Raw genomic sequence first — 19,833 nt, forward strand, 5'->3', positions numbered from 1 at the left:
ACTAATTAATTAAGGGAGTATCAATATTTAAAAACAAACAGCAAACAAATGGAAAAGTGGAGCCCAGCCTATAATATCAGCACTCTGACAACAGGGTAAGAAGATTGTTATAAATTTGAGTCCAGCCTTGGACTCATAAAGAGGTGAGAACTTGTCTCAAGCAAGCAAACAAACAAACAAACAAATAAAAAATTGGTTAGGAAATGCTCAGTTTTAGTAAGAATGATATTCTTTGATGTAAAAGGGCCAGCGTTGTTTTCCTATTTTTTTAATTGGATATTTTTTATTTACATTTCAAATGTAATCTCCTTTCCTGGTTTCTCATTCATAACCCACTGCCCCATCCCCATCTCCCTGCTTTTATGAGGGTGTTTCCCCACCCACCCCTTCCTGCCTCTCCACCTCCCCACCTTGACATTCCCCTACAAAGGGGCATTGAGCATTGGCAGGATCAAGGGCTTCTCCTTTCAGTGGTGCCCAACAAGGCAATCCTCTGCTACATATGCAGCTGGAGCCATGGGTCTGTCCATGTATACTCTTTGGATGGTGATTTAGTCCCTGGCAGCTCTGGTTGGTTGGTATTGTTGTTCTTATGGGGTTGCAAACCCCTACAGCTCCTTCAGTCCTTTCCCCAACTCTTCCATTGTGGACCCTGTTCTCAGTTCAGTGGTTGGCTGTGAACATCCACCTCTGTATTTGTCATGTTCTGGCAGAGCCTCTCAGGAGGTAGCTATATCAGGCTCCTGTCTGCTTGCACTTCTTGGCATCAACAATATTATATGGATTTGGTACTGTACATGGGCTGGATCCCAGGTGGGGGCAGTCTCTGGATGGTCTTTCCTTCAGTCTCTGCTCCAAACTTTGTCCTCATATTTTCTCCTGTGAATATTTTTGTTCCCCCTTCTAAGAAGGACTGAAGCATCCACACTTTGGTCATCTTTCTTGAGCTTCATGTGGTCTGTGGATTATATTTTGGGTAATCTGAGCTTTTGGGATAATTTCCACTTGTCAGTGAGTACATACTATGTGTGTGTGTTCTTGTGATTGGGTTAGCTCACTCAGGATGATAGTTTCTAGTTCCATCCATTTGCCTATGACTTTCACAAAGTCATGGTTTTTAATGGCCGAGTAGTACTCCATTGTTTAAATCTACCTCATTTTCTGTATCCATTTCTCTGCTGAGGGACATCTGTTTTTTTTTTTCAGCTTTTGGCTATTATATAAATAAGCTATGAACATAGCAGAGCATGTGTCCTTGTTATATGTTGGAGCATCTTTTTGGTATATGCCTAGGAGTGGTACAGCTGGGTCCTCAGGTAGTTCAATGTCCAATTTTCTGAGGAACCTCCAGACTGATTTCCAGAGTGGTTGTACCAGTCTGCAATCCCACCAACAATGGAGGAGTGTTCCTCTGTTTTCCTATTTTTTTTTAAAAAAAACCACAGTAATTTGTTTCTCTTTTTTAAAAAGGGTTTTTAATTTTTATTTTATGTGTAGTGTGTGGGTGTTGTGTTTTTAAAAAATTTACATACTATATATGTATAGGAGCCTGTAGAGGTCAGATGATGTCCTTAGGTCTCCCAAAACTGGAGATACAGAACAGTGGTGAGCCCCAAGGTAGGTATTGGGAACTGAACCTGGGTTCTCTGCAAGAGGAGCAATTGCTCTTAACTACTGAGACATGTTGTCACCCCCTCCACCTCCCCAAAAGATTTTCTTGGCACAATTGTTATTTTGGTTTTTGATCCTCTTGTCTTACCCTTCCAAGTGCTGGGATTATAGGTATGTGCTCTCAGGTGTGTTATCTTAATGGAAGTACATGCATTTGTCCTTCTCAGTTTGGTAAATGTTACCTATGTTGGCTAATACTGCTCTAAGGGATCAAATGTTTAATGTTTTACAAAGTACAACAATTGTTATTAATACCCAGCATAAGTATTGCCGATCCAAAGGTTACTCTGAAGTAACCCACTATTGACACTTCAGTTGCCTAAGCTCTTTGGCAGTCCACCCACCCTTTACTTACTTGCTTAGAGCAATCCCTGATTGGCTGTCTTTTCCTTATGAGAGACAGAGTTATAGGCTGCTCTGAAGCTCTTTCCAGGCATCTAAAATGTCATTTTATTTTCTTTCTAGGCATGTAAAGGTCACTTGCACAACTGGTAGACCCTGAGGGACCGCACTCTACTCTTCTTCCTCTGGGGTCTCATATTTCCCCCAAATGGGCACTAATGAACGTCTCTACAGTTCCTTGCAGCTAGATTGGGCTGTTATATTTACAGTGAATTTTTGGTGACTAGTTGAGTTTATTCATTCATGTATGGAGTATTTGTCAGGCCAGTAATAAAGAGCCCTCTGATGAGGGTAGGATGTAAGAATAAGTTTACGGTTTTTAAAGAAACTCAAAATTAATCATCTCTTCTGGGATTCTGTTCTTTGTGCATGCTTGGGCACAAAGCTTTAGTATAGAGGTATAGTTATTTTTATACACGAGCTGTTACTCTCCAGCACTTGTCATAATTTATGACACACATTGGGCATCTACATGCTTTATGAATATGTAATGCAGATAGAGAAGTATGGCATCTACACAGGTCACAATGCTGTCAAAAACAAATTACAGCTCTATTAGTAATAAACATTGCATCTATCAAAAAATAATGAAAATCAGAGTATTCTCCTGAAAGACCATTTTTATCATTAATCATTAAATGCATTTTCTCATCTAGCCTCTTAAGTGCAGCTGAACACTACTTTGTGATGTCATCCTTAGCACATAGCTTTTGAGACTTTGGTTACTTAATAGCTTCTCCAGTGTTCACAAATCCTTAACACTTGGGCAAGCTGCAGAGGCAGGGGATGATTTGCCACTCCCTCCACAGCTAGGTCTGTAATAAGCACTCAGTGACTGTGCAGTCAATACCAGATGGTGGGCTTGGGGATTTTCAAGAATAATGCAGCATCTCTTTGTCCCTCTACTCTCACAGCATGGTCAACTCCATGTGCTGATTTCTCCTTGCCACCAATTGTGTAGCAGTAAACAGCTGGGTATATTATAATTCTATCCAATTCTGACAATATTTTCCTGGAGGTAAGATGCACAGATAAGGACTACCTTGCTTATGTCAGGAATGACCCCCAGTATGTGTAACCCATGCTTCTGACCAACTGGCTATGTATCAGAATTCCTACAATCTCCCTCTTCTAGTTTAATTAATTTGCTGGAGTGACTCGTATGACCCAGAGAGACACATTAACACATCATTACCAAGAATCTTTCAAAATCCACAGTATGGGAGAAGGGCACCAAGCTTCTTGCTTGTTCCAGGGGTATTGCTCTCTGGGAATCTGTGGTGGTATAAATAGGTTTGGCCCTCATAGAGTCATATGGCTGAGTGCTTGGCCATAGGGAATGGCACTTTCAGTTTTCATAGCCTTATTGGAGGCTTGTTAGAGGAAGTGTGTAACCATGGAGGGAGGACTTTGAGGTTCTAAATACTCAAGTTATGCTCAGTGTGAAACACATGTAGTCTCCTTGTTGCCTGTAGATCTAGATATAGAACTCTCAGCTCCTCCAGCACCAAGTTTGCCTGAAGGCTACCATGCTTCCTGTCATGATGATAATGGATTAAACCAAAACTGTAAACCAGCCCCAATTAAATGTCTTTCTTTTCTTTTCTCCCCCTCTTTCTTCCTTCCTTCCCTCCTTCCCTCCCTCCCTTCTCTCTCTCTTCCTCTCCTTCCTCCTCTTCCTCTCCTTCCTCCCCCTCCCTCCCTCCTCCTCCCCCTCCTTCCCTCCTCCTCCCCCTCCCTCCCTCCTCCTCCCCTCCCCCTCTTCTTCTTCTTCTTCTTCTTCTTCTTCTTCTTCTTCTTCTTCTTCTTCTTCTTCTTCTTCTTCTTCTTCTTCTTCTTCTTCTTCTTCTCCTTCTCCTTCTCCTTCTCCTCCTCCTCCTCCTCCTCCTCCTCCTTCTTCTCTTCTTCTTCTTCTTCTTCTTCTTCTTCTTCTTCTTCTTCTTCTTCTTCTTCTTCTTCTTCTTCTTCTCCTCCTCCTCCTCCTCCTCCTCCTCCTCCTCCTCCTCCTCCTCCTCCTCCTCCTCCTCCTCCTCCTCCTCCTCCTCCTCCTCCTCCTCTTCTTCTTCTTCTTCTTCTTCTTCTTCTTCTTCTTCTTCTTCTTCTTCTTCTTCTTCTTCCAGGGGAAATGATTTTATTTGAAGATTGTACCAATGTGTACCCAGAAGAAAGGATGACAGAAAGTCAAGGAGGAAGATTCAAGGGGCCAGCACCTTTCTCAGTAACCTCTCCAGGGGGATTCCCAGAGATGGGCTGGCAGATGTTTTTCTTTCTATGAGTTGTCTTGGTCATGGTGTCTTGTTACAGCAATAGATTCCCTAACTAAGACAGAAATTGGTACTAGAGGTCAGGGTATTATTGTGATTGGCCTGACCATACTGTTGTTTGGAGGAACTTTGGAACTTAATGAGCCATCCAGATCAGAACATGGGAGACAGTGGTCCTGAGGGTGATTTGAACTGTGGAGGCCTGGCTCAAGAGGTTTCAAAGGAGAATAATTTTAGTTTTGTTGCCTAGAGATCATTCTTGTGATATTTTGGTGAAGAATGTGCCTTTTGCCTTTGTCTGAAGAGTCTGCCTGAGGCTAAAGTGAAGAGATTCAGATTGACTGCATCGACAAAGGAAATCTCAAACTGACCTAGCCAAGATTCTTTCCTGTGGTTCACTATTGTAAAGAGCATTTTGATCAAATATAGCCAGGTAAAAAAGGAAAAATACAAAATGTATGGTTCAGCAGATTAAAAGGGGCATCAGGAAGTGGAATCAAGCTAAATCTTGTGTTCCAGGAGATAAACAGATTAAACGTATTAAATGGAACTAAGGGTGTCATGAACTTGGTGCAGGATACCACACAACTAAGCTTTTATTGTAAGACTCTGATCCTCTATCAGTAGTACTTACTTCAAGTGCCAGAGTGAGACACCAAGATGAAGGTCAATGCAAAAACAAGAGGTTTATTTTCCGGCACATCAGGGTCAACCCTCAATCAGTCCCTTGAGGTGAGTGACTAGAAGGCCACCCAAATAGCTATTACAAGCAGTTTTTATACTTTTTAGGGGCACATGTTACATCAGCAAGGTTATAGTTGAAACTTATTGGATAAGCAGATTGACCTTTAAATCTGTTGGCTAGCAAACATCAGTCAGTACATTCTGAGAATTTTCTACTCAAGAGATGTGGAGGGTGGAGAATGGAACTTGGCCTAGCCTTGACCCAATGTGGGTGGGTGTAAGGTTGGCAAAGTCCTTCACCATCTTGGGGAAAGGATGTTCACCCAAAGACATTGCTACTGCTTCTAAATTTACAATGTGTTTGTGGTTGGAAAAGAGATAGGTATGTCATGTTAGGCATTATTATGACCTGGTTATTGTTTGCATTTGGACATAAGGAAATATAATTGTGTGGCAAGTTGACAAGTGGTGGATTGTGATGCCTGTTCTTCACCGCCAGTTTGATTATATCTGGAACAAACTGCAATACAGTAATGTAGGGCACACCTATTTGGATATTGAGGCAGAAGAAAACCTGCCTTTGATCCAGACCTTGAGGCTGTAGGACACACTTTTGATTCAGATTGATATATAACTTTAATCCAGACTTTGAGGCATAGTGGCCATGCTTATAAAGACCTATAATGAAAATAAATTAAGGAAAAGTTTAGGTCAAGGCATAGTGGTACATGCCTTTAATCCCAGCACTTACGAATGCTGATCTCTGAGTTCAAGGCCAGCCTCGTCCACAGAGCAAGTTCTAGAACAACCAAGTTTAGGCAGTGAAGGAAACCTGGTAAAGCTGGTGAAGATGTAATTCAACAAAGGGACCATTTTTCAGCCCTAGGAAGCAGTAGAACTTGGCAGTTTTGGCCATGTGGCTCTGACTTTAGAATAAAGGATAAGATTTCCTTCTACCACTAAAGAAAGCTGCTAAAACCATGAATGTGTCAGGAGTGTCCCCATATAGAGGCCCAGAAAGGCCATTGTTTGAGATGGCCAACGTTATACCTCGTGGATTTGATAGTGTCTAGGAGTTACCGAGGAGGTACTGGTTTTAAAGGCAAGAAGGAGTCACAGGGAACACCTGAAGCTTGGCATTATGAGAGGTCAGGGGAGGACATTGGTGAAGATAGAGCCTGTGTCAGTGGAAGGCCCAGGATTTAAGGAATCATGCAAAGAATTTGAGGCTTGGCACCATGAAGAGAGCATATAAGAGGCCATTGGTAAAAGTGCAGCCTAGTTATAGCAGAAGATTCTTTTGGAGATGCCAGCATATGACCAGTATGACCACCAAAAACAGCAGCAGCAGAACCTGTGTTCCAGAAGTCAGGAAGTTGAAACCTGGATTGACTTGGAGACCTAAAGGGTGAGAGATGCCAGATATATGTGTTAGCTGCCAACAAAAGCTGCTAACAGTAAATGGGTCAACCAAAGGAAAAAAATATTTGTTGCGGTGAACAGAGATGAAAGGAATTGGAGGATTAAAGAGTGTTTTGTGTCAAGGACAAGCCTCAGCTTGGAGAGAGGTTCTGACAGAATGAGTGTCTGGGAGTATTAAAAAAAAGGACTCAAAGTCAAATTGTGGGTCCAAGCTGATGGCCAAGATAGCTTTCTGGATTGCTCTGTCTTTCTGTGTTCTGCTAGAGATAGCTTTTCAGATTGTTCCCTGTGTTCTACTCTGCTTGAGACAGCTTTCTTTTGCTACTCTAAAAACTCTCTCTATAGCTCATCTCTAGCAGTTCAAAAGCCCAGTTTTTTGGTTTTTTACATCTTAATTCAGTCCCTTTTGATTATTCCACGACCTCAGTCCCTTGATCCTTAGAAAGAGGCAGCAAGCACAAGCACAGACAATAAGATAGCCAGGCGGATCCTCATCACAAAATTACCATTCCTACCAAACCTGGGTGGGCCTGTATCTAACTACCCCAGTCCTAGGCTGACCTTAAACTCAGGAATCTACTTGCCTTTGTAAGCATAAACAAACAGACAAACAAACAAAACTTAGAGGTGGGATCTTACCCTGCCATCAGCACTTCTTAAATCTCTTTATCTCCTTAGTGTCTTTCTGACAAGGTGGTTCATATTGAAGCTGCCTCTGTTGCTTTAGATCTGTGAAGCTCCTTATACATTTCAAATTGCATCGTTATATTTTGCATAGTTGAGAAATTATATATATATATATATTTGACCTCATGTTTTTAGCATTCTTTCCCACAGCCTTGAGGGCTGTCTTGAAAGTCATAGCATTCTACCATTTTGGTGAGACATAGACTTCCCTCTTGGACTTGTGTTATCTGATTATCTTGGAATCATTTGCCTTGACAGAGAAGATTTTCCTTGAAGGAGGAATGTGAGAATATGTACACTATTATACAAACAAGCCTTATACCCACAGCAACCACCAACACTTGTGGAAGCTCACATCCTACACGGCCAGGAAACCTTGCAATACTGTCTCTTACATTGCCAAGCTGAACTTGGCAGCTTTGATTAGAGGGGTGGAGATGCAGAATTTGGAGTTTGCCCATCTGGTGTTTTGTTGTTTTAAAAATAATATTCCAAATGTTCTCTTGAAAGACCCCCGGAGAGGACCTTTCCCTCAGGAGGAGTCCCAAGGGCCCAATGACCGAGCCGAGTCCACTCGGATGCAATCAGCAAGAGGGTTTATTGGAAAACACAGGTACCTGCGGGCACACAGTCTCTTCGGAGGATTTGCGCGCCCAGCAGCTCCAGCATGGGGCTTTTATAGGGATTGGGGAAGCAGAAGCGGGCGTACAGAAGCAGATGCATAGTTACGGGGATTGGTGGATTCAAACGAGGCACATAGACATGTTCACATATGATTGGCTATTTCACATGATGAGGTAATAAGGTATAGCTACACACATTGGCAGGTTTGGGGCGTCCTGGATGTCAGGGGCTGGGGGCTTATCTCTTCCTGCCAGGTGGCCTGTGAGTCAGATCCGGTACTCCTGGTCTGTTCTGCATTCCTTTTCTTTTATGGTCTGTTAGTTCTAGCGGCAGGGCGGGGCTGCCTGGACTTGCTTTTCACAGTGTTTAGTCCTGAGGTTGTGAATTTTGAAACATACTCTTTTAACTTCATATTTTTAAACCTTAAATCTGTATAATTTTCCTTTCACTCTTTAACCAAATGAAAACTCAGGATGCTGTGGTAAAAGCTCAGAGAGACACAGAAAGCACCCAGCTGACCTTCCTACGCCACCGACACTCCAGAAGGAAAAGGTTCTTTCTCTTTTTCTGCATTGTCTTGAATACCTTCTAACTTGATGTCCTTCCTTTCTGTTTATGTTTGTTCACTTTGTTGGGCCTACTGACTAAGGTAAAAGTCTGATATTCCTGGAAAGCCCTGAACTTGGTACAAAATAGTGGACTCCCTTTATTCTCTTTCTCTGAACTTGTCTGGAGCTCAAAACCCTTATACTTGTCAATGATCAGCTTCAGTATCCATGTGGTGGGTAAACTGAGGCAGGTAGCTGATGCGGGTCAATGCCTAGAGCTTCTGACAGAGTGAGGGATCTAGATGCTTAAGTCAATGGTTGGAGAAATTACTCAGCAGATTTTTTTTTTTGAGAAAACAAAGCTTAATTTACTGGGGCTGGTACTCTCTGTGGCCAGCAGAAAACTATGAACTCTTTAACTCCTTGGGTTGGGCTGAAAGAGCCAGAGTTGGGGTCAATCTGAGGTCAGTGAGAAAATTCCACCACAAACCTCTGAGCACAAAACATCCCTCCCTTCCAGGAGAAGTACAGCCAACCTAGTTCCTGGAACAACTTCAAGCCAACCATCAGACAAAGCCACCTATGACTCCCCAATAGACCCCCTTGGAAAGTTGTGGATGGTCTCTACCAACAGTACCCTGCCTAGTTATCATTGTTTAAATTCTGCCCTTATTATTTGAAATCTGCCTTTATCAAAGGTATATAACTTCCTGTTAGAGTCTGCTCGGGGTCATCTCCTCCCTGAAGTGGGGGCAACCCCAGTGCATTGGAACAATAAAGCTCCTTTTGTTTTTGCATTCATTGCCGCCTCCCTGTGAGTCTCATTCAAGGGGTCCCAGAAGAGGTTCAATTTGGACCTCACATTTGGTGCATTAGCCAGGAAACTCACCTCAGGAGGGTGGTGGTTCAGAGGGGTTGTCTGTGTTTCCTCTCTATCTAGCTTCTTTGTGTTCTGCTTTTCGTTTGGTTTGTGGTTGCAAGCATCAGGAGGGCTCAGAGAGCCTTGGTAATAGGACTTTGCTTCTGGCTTGAAGCTGGCAAAGTCACCAGAATCTGTGCTGTGTGTATCTTGCCTGTGCCAGGGGCAGATAGTCTGAGTTATTCTGTCCATGACAGCGACGGGCTGGTCTGTGTTTTCCGCCCTTGGAAAGGGCAATTGGTCTGTGTTTGTCTGTGTGCTAGCTGTGTGTGTGTGTGTGTGTGTGTGTGTGTGTGTGTGTGTGTGTGTGTGTGTGTGTGCGTGCGCGTTCTTGGACTTAGAGTGATGAAATTTTTGGACATGAGACAAACTTTCTACCACCCCTCTGGGCCTTGTCCCAAAGCATTGGGATGAGGTCCAGGGATGTGCAGACAGTTTGTCAGTAGACATAAAGAAAAAGAAACTCCAGACCTTGTGCATGTCTGAGTTGCCAGCTTTTGGGGTCAATTGTCCCTAGGAAGGGACATTTGACCTCCCCATAACCATGGCAGTCAAACACAAGATCTTGGGACTAGAATCTGGATCTGCTGGTCACCCATCCCAAATCTCCTATATAATTGTTTGGAAAGAGCTCATAACTAATCTTACTGCTTGGGTCTGCCTTTTTCTCTGTAGCAGGGTTCTGATTTTCAAGACTCAGTCTGAGCTGCTTGCTGGCTCAAGGAAGAAGACTGAAGTTCTCCAGGAATCAGAGGCTGTAGACCTTGTCTTATTTGATGCCTCCCTGCCATCTTCCTGTTCTTGCCCCGAGTGCTCTGTGGAAGCCCCAAGCAGGGGTTGAGGCTCAACCAACTCCGGTCCCTGTGCCCCTTTACCCATACCCCCTAGAGGAGGATGAGGGTCCTGGCATAGCGATACGAAACTGGAGAGCTGCGTTCCCTGACACTACTGTGGTCCTCCCCCGCAGGTCTTCAGGCCTGCAGATACAACAGGGATCAGGCCACACAATATTGGTCTTTTTCCACTTCTGACCTCTTTAACTGGAAAGCTCAGCATCCACCCTCCTCAGATTACCCCATGGGCCTCAGTAATCTAATAGAATCCATTCTTTTCATACACCAGGCTACTGGGATGACTGTCAGCAGTTTTTGCAGGCAGTAACACTGAGGAGAAGGAACAAATTCTCCTAGAGGCTAGGAATAACGTCCCAGTGAATTACGGGATCCCAACTCAGAATCCTGCTGACATAGATGAAGGATTCCCCCTCAAGAGGCTTGACTGAGACTATAAAGAGGCAGCAACTAAGGAATGTTTGAACGTCTATTGCCAGGCTCTTCTCACAGTCTCAAGGATGCAGCAAAGTGACCCACTAATTTGACTAAGGTATGAAAGGCACAGTAGGGTCCTGATGAAACTCCTTCAGCCTTTCTAGAATGACTTATGGAAGCTTTCCCCAGTATACACCCTATGATCCTAGCATGGAGGAGCATAGGGCTACACTGACTACAGCATTTATAGGTAAGGCTGCAGGGGACATTAAGAAGCTCCAGAAACTAGAAAGCTTACAAGAGAAGTCTTTGAGAGAGTTAGTACAGGTAGCTGAGAAAGTTTACCATAATAGAGAAACAGAGGAAGAAAAGGAAGAAAGAAAACAGAAAGAAGCAGAGGAAAGGGAACTTCGAAGGGAAGAGGGCCAGGATAGAAACTTAGAAAGGATCCTGCCAGTAGTGGTTAGAGGAAACAGGAGAGGACCAGAGCCTCCACCACAAGTAAGGGGACAGAGAGCTCCTCTTGAGAAAGGCCAGTGGGCCTTTTGCAAAGAATGTGGCCACTGGGCTAGAAAATGTCCCAACAAGAAATTGCAGGCAGAGGTGGCAAGAAGGAAGGAAGATGGCTCACAGACCTGAAGAGTCTTAACTCTGGGAGAAGAGAGTAACTAGGGGGGACAGTGTTCAGAGCACCTCCCTGAACTCAGAGTAACTCTGAAAGTGGAGGGGAAACCCACCCAGTTTCTGGTGGATACAGGGGCAAAATCTCTGTCCTCCTCCAAACAGAGAAACCCCTCTTCAAGAAAAAGTCTTGGGTCCAAGGAGCCACACAGCATAAACAATACTCATGGACTACCAGAAGATCTGTTGGTCTAGGATCTGTTGGGCTGGGTATCCCACTCTTTCATGGTCATACCTGAATGCCCTTACCCCCTCCTTGGCTGAAACTAACTTACTAAAATGGGCACTCAGATCCACTTCCTCCCAGAGGGCCCTACCACCATGGGTCCCAAAAGGGAACCTATACAGGTCCTCACAATAAAAATGTGATGACTGTGATGACCCCAATATCCGTGCACCAGTACCCCATGTCTCAGGAGGCTTGGGAGAGGATCTAGCCTCACATTAACAGGCTTCTTGACTTGGGGATCCTGAAGAGATGTCAGTAAGCATGGAACACACCACTCCTGCCTGTCAAGAACCCTGGCACCCAGGACTATCACCCAATACCGGACCTACGTGAGGTAAATTGGTGAATGTCCAACATACACCCACAGTACCTAAACCTTATACCCTGCTGAGTTCATTACTGTCTACCAGGACCTGGCACACAGTTTTGGATCTCAAAGAGGTATTTTTCTGCCTAATCTTGACTCCCCAAAGCCAGGAGTACTTTGCTTTTGAATGGAAGATTCCAAGAGGGGAATCATAGGACAGTTCACTTGGACCAGGATGCTCCAGGGATTCAAGAACTCACCAACCTTCTACAAGGCTCTACATTATGAACTCTACATCTATTGTGAGTCTAACCCACAGATGACCCTTCTGCAATATGTAGATGATATTCTAATTGTGGCGTAGACTGAGGAAGACTGTCTCAGGGGCACTTAACAGCTGCTGATAGAGTTGATAGAGTTAGGTTATCGAGCCTCATCCAAGAAAGCCCAAATCTGTCAATGTAAGGTGATCTACCTGTTAGAGGAAGGGAAGTAAGCATTGGTTATTAGAGGCCAGGAAAGAAACCAGCCTTCACATCCCTGCCCCAAAGACCCCCAAACAAGTGTGAGGATTTTGGAGTAGAGCTGCCTTGTTTAGGCTTTGAATTCCTGGGTTTACCAAGCTGGCAGCCCCTCTCTACCCCTTGACTAAGACTGAACAACCCTTTTACTGGGGCGAGGGAGAACGACAAGCATTTGATGCCATTAAGAGGGTCCTTTTGGAAGAACCTGCATTTGAGCTTCCAGATGTCAGCAAGCCTTTTCATATCTTTGTGGGATGGCTAAGGGGGTTGCTAACCCAATCATTGGGCTCATGGAAATGCCCCATTGCTTAGCTTTCAAAGAAACTGGATCCGGTAGCAGCTGGATGGCTTGCCTGTCTGAGAATAATAGTGGTGGTGGCCGTCCTGGTGAAGGATGCAGATAAGCTGACTTTGGGACAGGATTTGACTGTGACAGAGCCCCATGCCCTTGAGAGTATGGTGCGCTGGTCCTCTGACTGGTGGCTTACTAATGCCCATACATATGACCCACTACCAAACTTTATTGCTGGACTTGGGTCGAGTCACTTTCACACCTCCAGTGACTCTTGACTTGGTTACTCTATTACCTGACCCTGATCTCGAGGTACCTGCCTACAATTGTTTAAAGGTCCTGGCAGAGGAACGAGGGTGATGGAGAGATTGCTCTGACCGGACACTGCCTGACTGATGTTGAGGTTACCTGGTTCACTGACAGCAGCAGCCATGGTAGATGGGCAATGAGTGCTCTGGGCAGAACCATTGTCCCCTGGAATGTTAGCCCAAAGAGTGGAACTGATTACACTCACCAAGGTCCTAGATCTGGGAGCTGGCAAAAAGATCAACATCTACACTGATGCAGGCATGCTTTTGCCATTGCTCATGTGCATGGGGCAGTATACCAGCAGAGGAGGCTCCTGACATCTAGCAGCAAGGAAATAAGGAAATTAAGAACAAGGCCAAGATCAAGGCACTCTTGAAGGCTCTCCTTAAACCACTAAGGGAGAGCATCACCCATTGTCCAGGCCATCAAAAAGGAGAGACTTTCACAGCTAGGGAAAACAACTTTGCAAATAAAATAGTGAGTGAGGTTGCTACTAAAGACCTGGTCACAGATACGGTCCAACTAATAAAGACCAAAAAAGAGGGTAAATGACTGGGCTAATGGCTGGCACCTTCTACAGTACTTCCCAGAGGAAATAGTTCAAATTTATGGTCATCCCACTAACTATTACCTTAGAAAAGATGGACAATGGAAGACACAGAAGGAAAAGTTATTTTTCCTCAGTTCTAAGCAAGAGACCTGCTTGCCCAGATGCACCAATGGACTCATCTGGGTGCCAAGAAACTAGTGTAAGCAGTCAAAGGTTCTTGAGTGTTTATCATAAACCTGAGATACCTGACAGAGGAAGTAGTAGAAAGATGCCAGGTTTGTCAACAAGTAAATGCCTGCCACACCAAGGTAGCAAAAGGAAAAAGACCAAGGGGAAGCAGGCCAGGTGTCTTTTGGGAAGTAGACTTTACCAAGGTCAAGCCTGGGAAATAAGGCTATAAATATTTACTAGACTTTTGGATACCTTTTCAGGATGGGTGGAGGCCTTTCCCACCAAAAAGGAGACTGCCACAATGGTGGCAAAGAAGACACTAGAGGAGATTTTTCCCAGGTTTGGAGAACCAAAGGTAATAGGATCAGATAATGGGCCTGCCTTTGTATCTCAAGTAAGTCAGGAGTTTGGTAAGGTCTTGGGGTCTAATTGGAAAATCCATTGTGTATACCATCCCTAGAGTTTAGGACAAGTAGAAAGGTGCTCCTGGTCCTGTTCCAAGCCAGGAACACCCTTTACCAGATGAATTTGAGCCTCTTTGAAATTCTGTAGGGGGGGGCACCCTATTGGTAGCTTCCCACTTCTGGACCTGACCTTGAAATTACCAACCGAGGCGACCATGAACTCATAAAGAGGCTGATAGCCTTTCAGACAGTTCAGAGGGAGATTTGGTCTAATTTGTCTGCTCTTTATGCTACAGACTACAGCAGTATCCCATCAATTTCAAACCGAAGATGCTGTATACATTTGTCGGCACTGATCCCAGTCTTTAGAACCTCAGTGAAAGTGCCCCTACATAGTCCTCCTAACCACACCAATGGCCATAAAGACAGAGTTGCAGCCTGGACACATGCCTCTCATGTAAAGCCAGTTACTTGCCTGGCCCCTGGTTGACCATTTTTTTTGGGATGAAGATTGGCACATTTACCACACAGAGAACCCTCTAAAGATCAATCTCACTTGGTGACCTATGAAAAATGGAACTCCTCCTCCTGCCAAGAATCCTCTTCATCTTGATCCTGCTCCCAGTCTAGGGGATGCCAGAGGGGCAAGCCTCTACCAGCTGGCCAAGCTGACCTGCAATGTGATTTCCATCCTCATGGAAGATAAAATGGTCACGGTGACCAAGAATTACCCCTCTTGCACATGGTGGCTAACATTTCCTTTGACTCATGCCAATTGGCTGTGGGACTAGACTCTTGGGATATACCCATGGCTGACAGGACTAAATTAAATGGCCTTTCTGTGCTCTTAAATACACCCAGGGCAATCAGAGGTCTGGGAGATTGGGTGCTTGGCTGTGGCTGACCCAACACCTGGCACTGCCTTCACAATACCCCCGTCTATGTCTGCCCCTGAGAAAAGTCTACCAGAAGAGATCACACAGGTGTGCTGGGGGGAGGGCGCTGACTCCTTCTACTGTGGCAGTTAGGGATGTGAGACTACTGGAGACACTTACTGGGGCCCATCCTCCTCCTTAGACTTGATTACAATCAGGAGGAACCTAACCAAGGCCACTAACTGCAACTCAGGTCTGACAACCTCTCCCTGTCAATTCAGTACCTGCAGCCCTCTCCTTGTAGACTTCACTGAACTGGGGATGCAGGCTAATAGTAGCTGGCTCAAGCGAAAAACTGGGGGCTTAGACTCTATAAACGTGGGTATGATGACGGGCTCCTTTTCACTGTCCAGCTCAGGCTAGAAGGTCCCATGGCTTCAGTAGAACCCAACAAAGAAATGGCCATCATGCCACCAAAACTTCTGGAGTGCCCCCTTCTGATGATTCAGTCAGGTCATACAGTAACCACCCATACTTTAGAGAAACTGACTCTATATCCACCTACCCCAGCTCCCTGACTGATCTCATCAAGAAAACCTTCCATGTGCTGAATGAATTTAACCTGGGGGCCACTAATTCTTGCTGGTTCTGCTATGATATAGAACCCCCCTTATTATGAGGGCATTGCTTTTACCTCCTCAAATATCACCCTGTCTAATGCATCATCTTCCTCAAAGTGGGCTCAGAAATCAGGAATAGGTCTTACCTTATAGGTAGTGAAAGGGCTTGGACTCTGCCCAGCACAGGTACCACTGTCCTACCAGTCTTTGTGCATCGCTATTTGTTCCCCAGGTTACCAAGCTTTATACATTATACTGTTCCAAATGGATAGTGGGCCTGCTCCACGGGCCTTGTGCCCTGTGTTCACATACAAGTATTGGATCAGATAAAAGATTTCTTTGTCCTGGTACTGCTAATCCCAAGGCTAATATACCAAAGTAGCTATAACCGTGTCTTTGCTACTATGGTTGGGTCTGGCCACAGCAGGTGTGGCCACTGGGACCGCCTCCTTAGTAGTCTAGGGATGGAGATATGAAGAATTCAGAATAGCTATAGATGCAGATATTGAAAGAGTTGAGACTTCCATCACCCATTTACAAGAGTCATTGACCTCCTCTCTGAGGTGGTCTTGCAGAACTTCTTGTTCCTCCAGCAAGGAGGTCTCTGTGCAGCCCTTTGGGAGGAATGCTGTTTTGATGTAGATCACTCAGGAGTAGTTAAAGATTCCATGGCTAAAATTAGAGAAGGACTTGCCAAGAGAAAAAAAGAAAGAGAACAGGTCTAAGGGTGGTTTGAGTCTTGGTTTAATAACTCCCCCTGGTTTTACCACCTCGATTTCCACCTTGCTAGTACCCTTGAAAATTTTACTTTTACTTCTGACTTTTAGCCCCTGCATTTTAAACCACATAGTAGCTTTTATAAGGGAATGAATAAATACAATTCAGTTAATGATCTTAAGGCAACAATATGCACAGCTAGAAGCAGAAAATCAAGAGTATAAGCTAGAGGACTATAAGTTCCAGGACTGAAACTATGCTAAAAGAAGAGGGATGAATGAACAAGCCAGAATTTGGGCCAATCTGAGGCTAGTGGGAAAATTCCACCACAAACCTCCGAGCACAAAAGACTCCTCCTTCTAGGAGGAGTAGAGCCAGCTTAGTTCCTGGAACAGCTACAAGCCACCTATCAGACAAAGCCACCTATGACTCCCCGATAGACCCCCTTGGGGAAAGTCTCAGATGGTCCACTGACCATGAATCAGTTTGAAGGTGGCTTCATCCCACCAATCGTACCCTGCCTAGCTACCATTGTTTAAACTCTGCCCTTATTGTTTGAAATATGCCTCTGTTAAAGGTATATAACTCCGTTAGAGTCTGCTCGGACCGTCTTTCTCCAAAGGGAGGCAACCCCAGGGAGTTGGAACAATAAAGCTCCTCTTGCTTTTGCGTTGATCCCTGCCCCAGTGAGTCTCATTCAAGGGGTCCCAGAAGAGGTTCAATTTGGATCTCGCAGGGCAAGAAACAGAAGGAAAGAGAGAAAATTCACACACACACACACACACACACACACACACACACACACATATGTTACACACTGAGTGGATGAAACAAAAGGCAGAGTACAATAATTTCATACATATAAACACACACACACACACACGTACGTCACACACTGAGTGGATGAAACAAAAGGCAAAGTACAATAATTTCATACATATAAACACACACACACACACACACACACACACACATATATATATGCATATGCATACATACCTACAGACAGACAGATACACGTTTACACATAAAACGATTAGAGCAAAGCTCCAACAAGCAGGCCTCAAGCATTTTACCCAAACACATACATATGTTCATCGAAGTGAAAATCCACAGTTGGTGTATGGAGCAAGCTACAGCACACAATCAGACAAGCTTTACATACGTGCATACATACACTCAGTGGAGGGACGGAAGGAACAATGCTCTAACCCTGACACTTTATTCTTTCTTCTATCACTTATATAGCCCAGCAAATCTTTCAAGCAGTATAAAATTACAATGTGATTATGTTTCAGCTTCCTTCCAGTGAAGGATCATGAAAACAGTGTGTTCCCCAATACCTCTACAAGAGGTAACGTTGTATAGTACAGGTTAAAAAAAATTTAAATTATTCCCAAGAACCCACACACATTCGTAACTAAGCAACGTGTTATAGACTTAACAGTGCAAGCAAGTCATGTAGTTTTCCCAGCCAGTTTCTCTTAGAGGCAGGCAGTGATTTGCGGTTACAAAGAAAGGAGTAATTAATTTATTATTTATCTCTAAAAGTAATCTTAGACGAACCTTGAAACTTTTACATAAAAATTAGTTATATCTACCTTAAATCCTCCAAATGCATCAGCAATTCTTAATAAATCGTATCAGAAAGCTGAGGGCAAAAGATGGGTATAAGAAATCAATCATCACCAGTTCAGCCTCAGTGAGAGTCATGTCAGCCAGTGCTGACATTGTTCTTGTTTCCCTGACCATAGAGGATCCCTAGCTTAACTAATAAGAGTGGCCTTTCTCAACTTCAAATTGTTCCTTAAGACTTACTACATCAGAGTCAGTAATAAAAGTCTCAACTTGGCTTCATTAATAATGCTATTCTTTCAAATGCTTTCTAAGGGTGTTGGTCATTGCTGACAATCTACATCTGTATGTTCTTTCCTAGTGTGGTGATTGAATCATTGATCTGCTCCAGCAGCAATGCCTGAAAGAGATCAAACATTATTACTGTAATGCTGCCTAGTGAGGGGCTGGAAGCCCCCTTAAAGTTTTCATATAATTCTTAGATTAAGAGGGAGTGACAGCAGCAAACCGAGCAGGACTCTATTAACAGCATAAAGTCCTCAGGACCCGTGCTCGATGACTCTGCTTCCATTATCCTCATGGGCCAGTGGCCAACGACCTGGTGGTTCGGTAGCCACTTCAAAGTAGTTAGGATGGCTACAGATTTCTTAACCAGCAGAAAAGGTGGTGTTTGTTAGGGCAGTCAATCCCCTGTGGCTGAATGGCCTTGGAATATTGACCGTCTCTGGAATCACTTCCTCTTTTTCCTCTCATAGGGAATATTTCACCCCATAAAACATCCCACTCAGATTAGAAAAATGTGGGCCCTATCAAATTCCCCTATAAAAAGCCATGTGAACTCTCAATCCTGTCTGTTTCCCCTTCTCTTGCCCCTTCATACTCTGGCCAGCAACGCTACTCTCTTGACAACCCCACAAAAGGAAAAAAAAAAAAAAAAAACGAAGGAAAATCCTCAGCCAGGAGCAGAAACAGCACATGTGGGTTCCTCAGCTGTCCTAGCTTCCCCCTCTGTTTGTGGCCCTGCAGGGAGTCTGGAGCCCTGGGCATTCTCAGTTAACGGCCACCACCCACTGGGGTTGGATGTCCACAAGGGCAGATCATCACTTTCAACGGTTTTCCGCAGCTTAAACAGCGAGGGGCTATAGCGCTGAGGATTCCTCCACCAGCTTCCGGTTTGAGACAGAATTGCCCTGCCCTCTGGCTCACTGAACTCAATCTCTGCCCAGACAGCATGCTCCAAGCCTGTCTCCCTCTCCACTGCCTGCTTTCCTGTGTGTGTGTGTGTGTGTGTGTGTGTGTGTGTGTGTGTGTGTGTGTGTGTGTGTATGTCTTGCGGGGTGTGTACAGAGAGATGCGAGATGCTCTCCTGCAGAAGCAACTGCTACCCACCTTGCTGAGAGGGCGAGCAGTCATGGGGCCAACACACAGAGCGGAACAGAAACAGGTGCTCATCCCTGTCCCTTCCCCCTCCCCAACCCCCAGCCTGCCCGGAACACTTACTCTATGCCCTACAGGGTAAGGCCGAACCTACAGCAGGGGTGTCAAAGATGATGACAGTCAAAGTAAACAGCTGACAGTGCCAAGGTGGGCTTCTCCTTGAGGCTAGAAGGGGGAAGGACCCGCCAGATCATTGGCACAGCTGGACTCAAGTGGCCACATAAAATCCTCTGGGCAGACACGTGGCTGTTGCCCGTCAGTTCTGCTGGAGCACAGAGTCGCAAACCTAAATCTAAAGGATTGGCGGTTGGCTTCTGCAGTTTGAGATAACGTGGCTTAGGTCACCAAAAACTTAAAATTTTCTTGTATTTCGTCTGAATTTTGTTTAAATGCTTGTTTCCCCTAATAACAGGAACCGCTGTCTGTTCTTCCTTAATAAGAAAAATAACAAAAGAATGTTCACGCAGTTAACCCAAGATTGTTTTCCAAGACTCTGGAGTGACACAAAGATGTATGTCTCCTGTTTTTAAAGATTCTTTTGTTAGAGAATCTCTGGGATCCACCCCTCACAGACCAAATGGACAACCGTTAGTGCATCTTCAATTAATAAAAACAACACAACTACTCAAGCCAGTTTATTGATCACAGGCAAG

At 44.6% G+C, this 19,833-nt stretch overlaps 1 long non-coding RNA gene across 6 annotated transcripts in view; it reads right to left on the reverse strand.

Moving 5' to 3' along the window:
- The window catches only part of LOC147994719 (uncharacterized), a 36,101-nt gene extending 16,644 nt beyond the window's left edge, over positions 1-19,457 (reverse strand). For 2 of the 6 annotated variants that reach the window (XR_015686343.1, XR_015686342.1), the window contains exon 1: positions 19,133-19,197. This is a non-coding gene — a long non-coding RNA (uncharacterized LOC147994719). Of the gene's footprint in view, positions 1-17,769; positions 17,820-19,132 lie in introns of all 6 variants that reach the window. The other 4 variants (XR_015686340.1, XR_015686338.1, XR_015686339.1 and 1 more) reach the window with 4 other exon arrangements.
- Positions 19,458-19,833: the final 376 nt, after the last annotated feature.

Source organism: Rattus norvegicus, chromosome 4 (genome assembly GCF_021556685.1).
Source record: "Rattus norvegicus strain SHRSP/BbbUtx chromosome 4, alternate assembly SHRSP_T2T, whole genome shotgun sequence".
Classification (NCBI taxonomy): domain Eukaryota; kingdom Metazoa; phylum Chordata; class Mammalia; order Rodentia; family Muridae; genus Rattus; species Rattus norvegicus.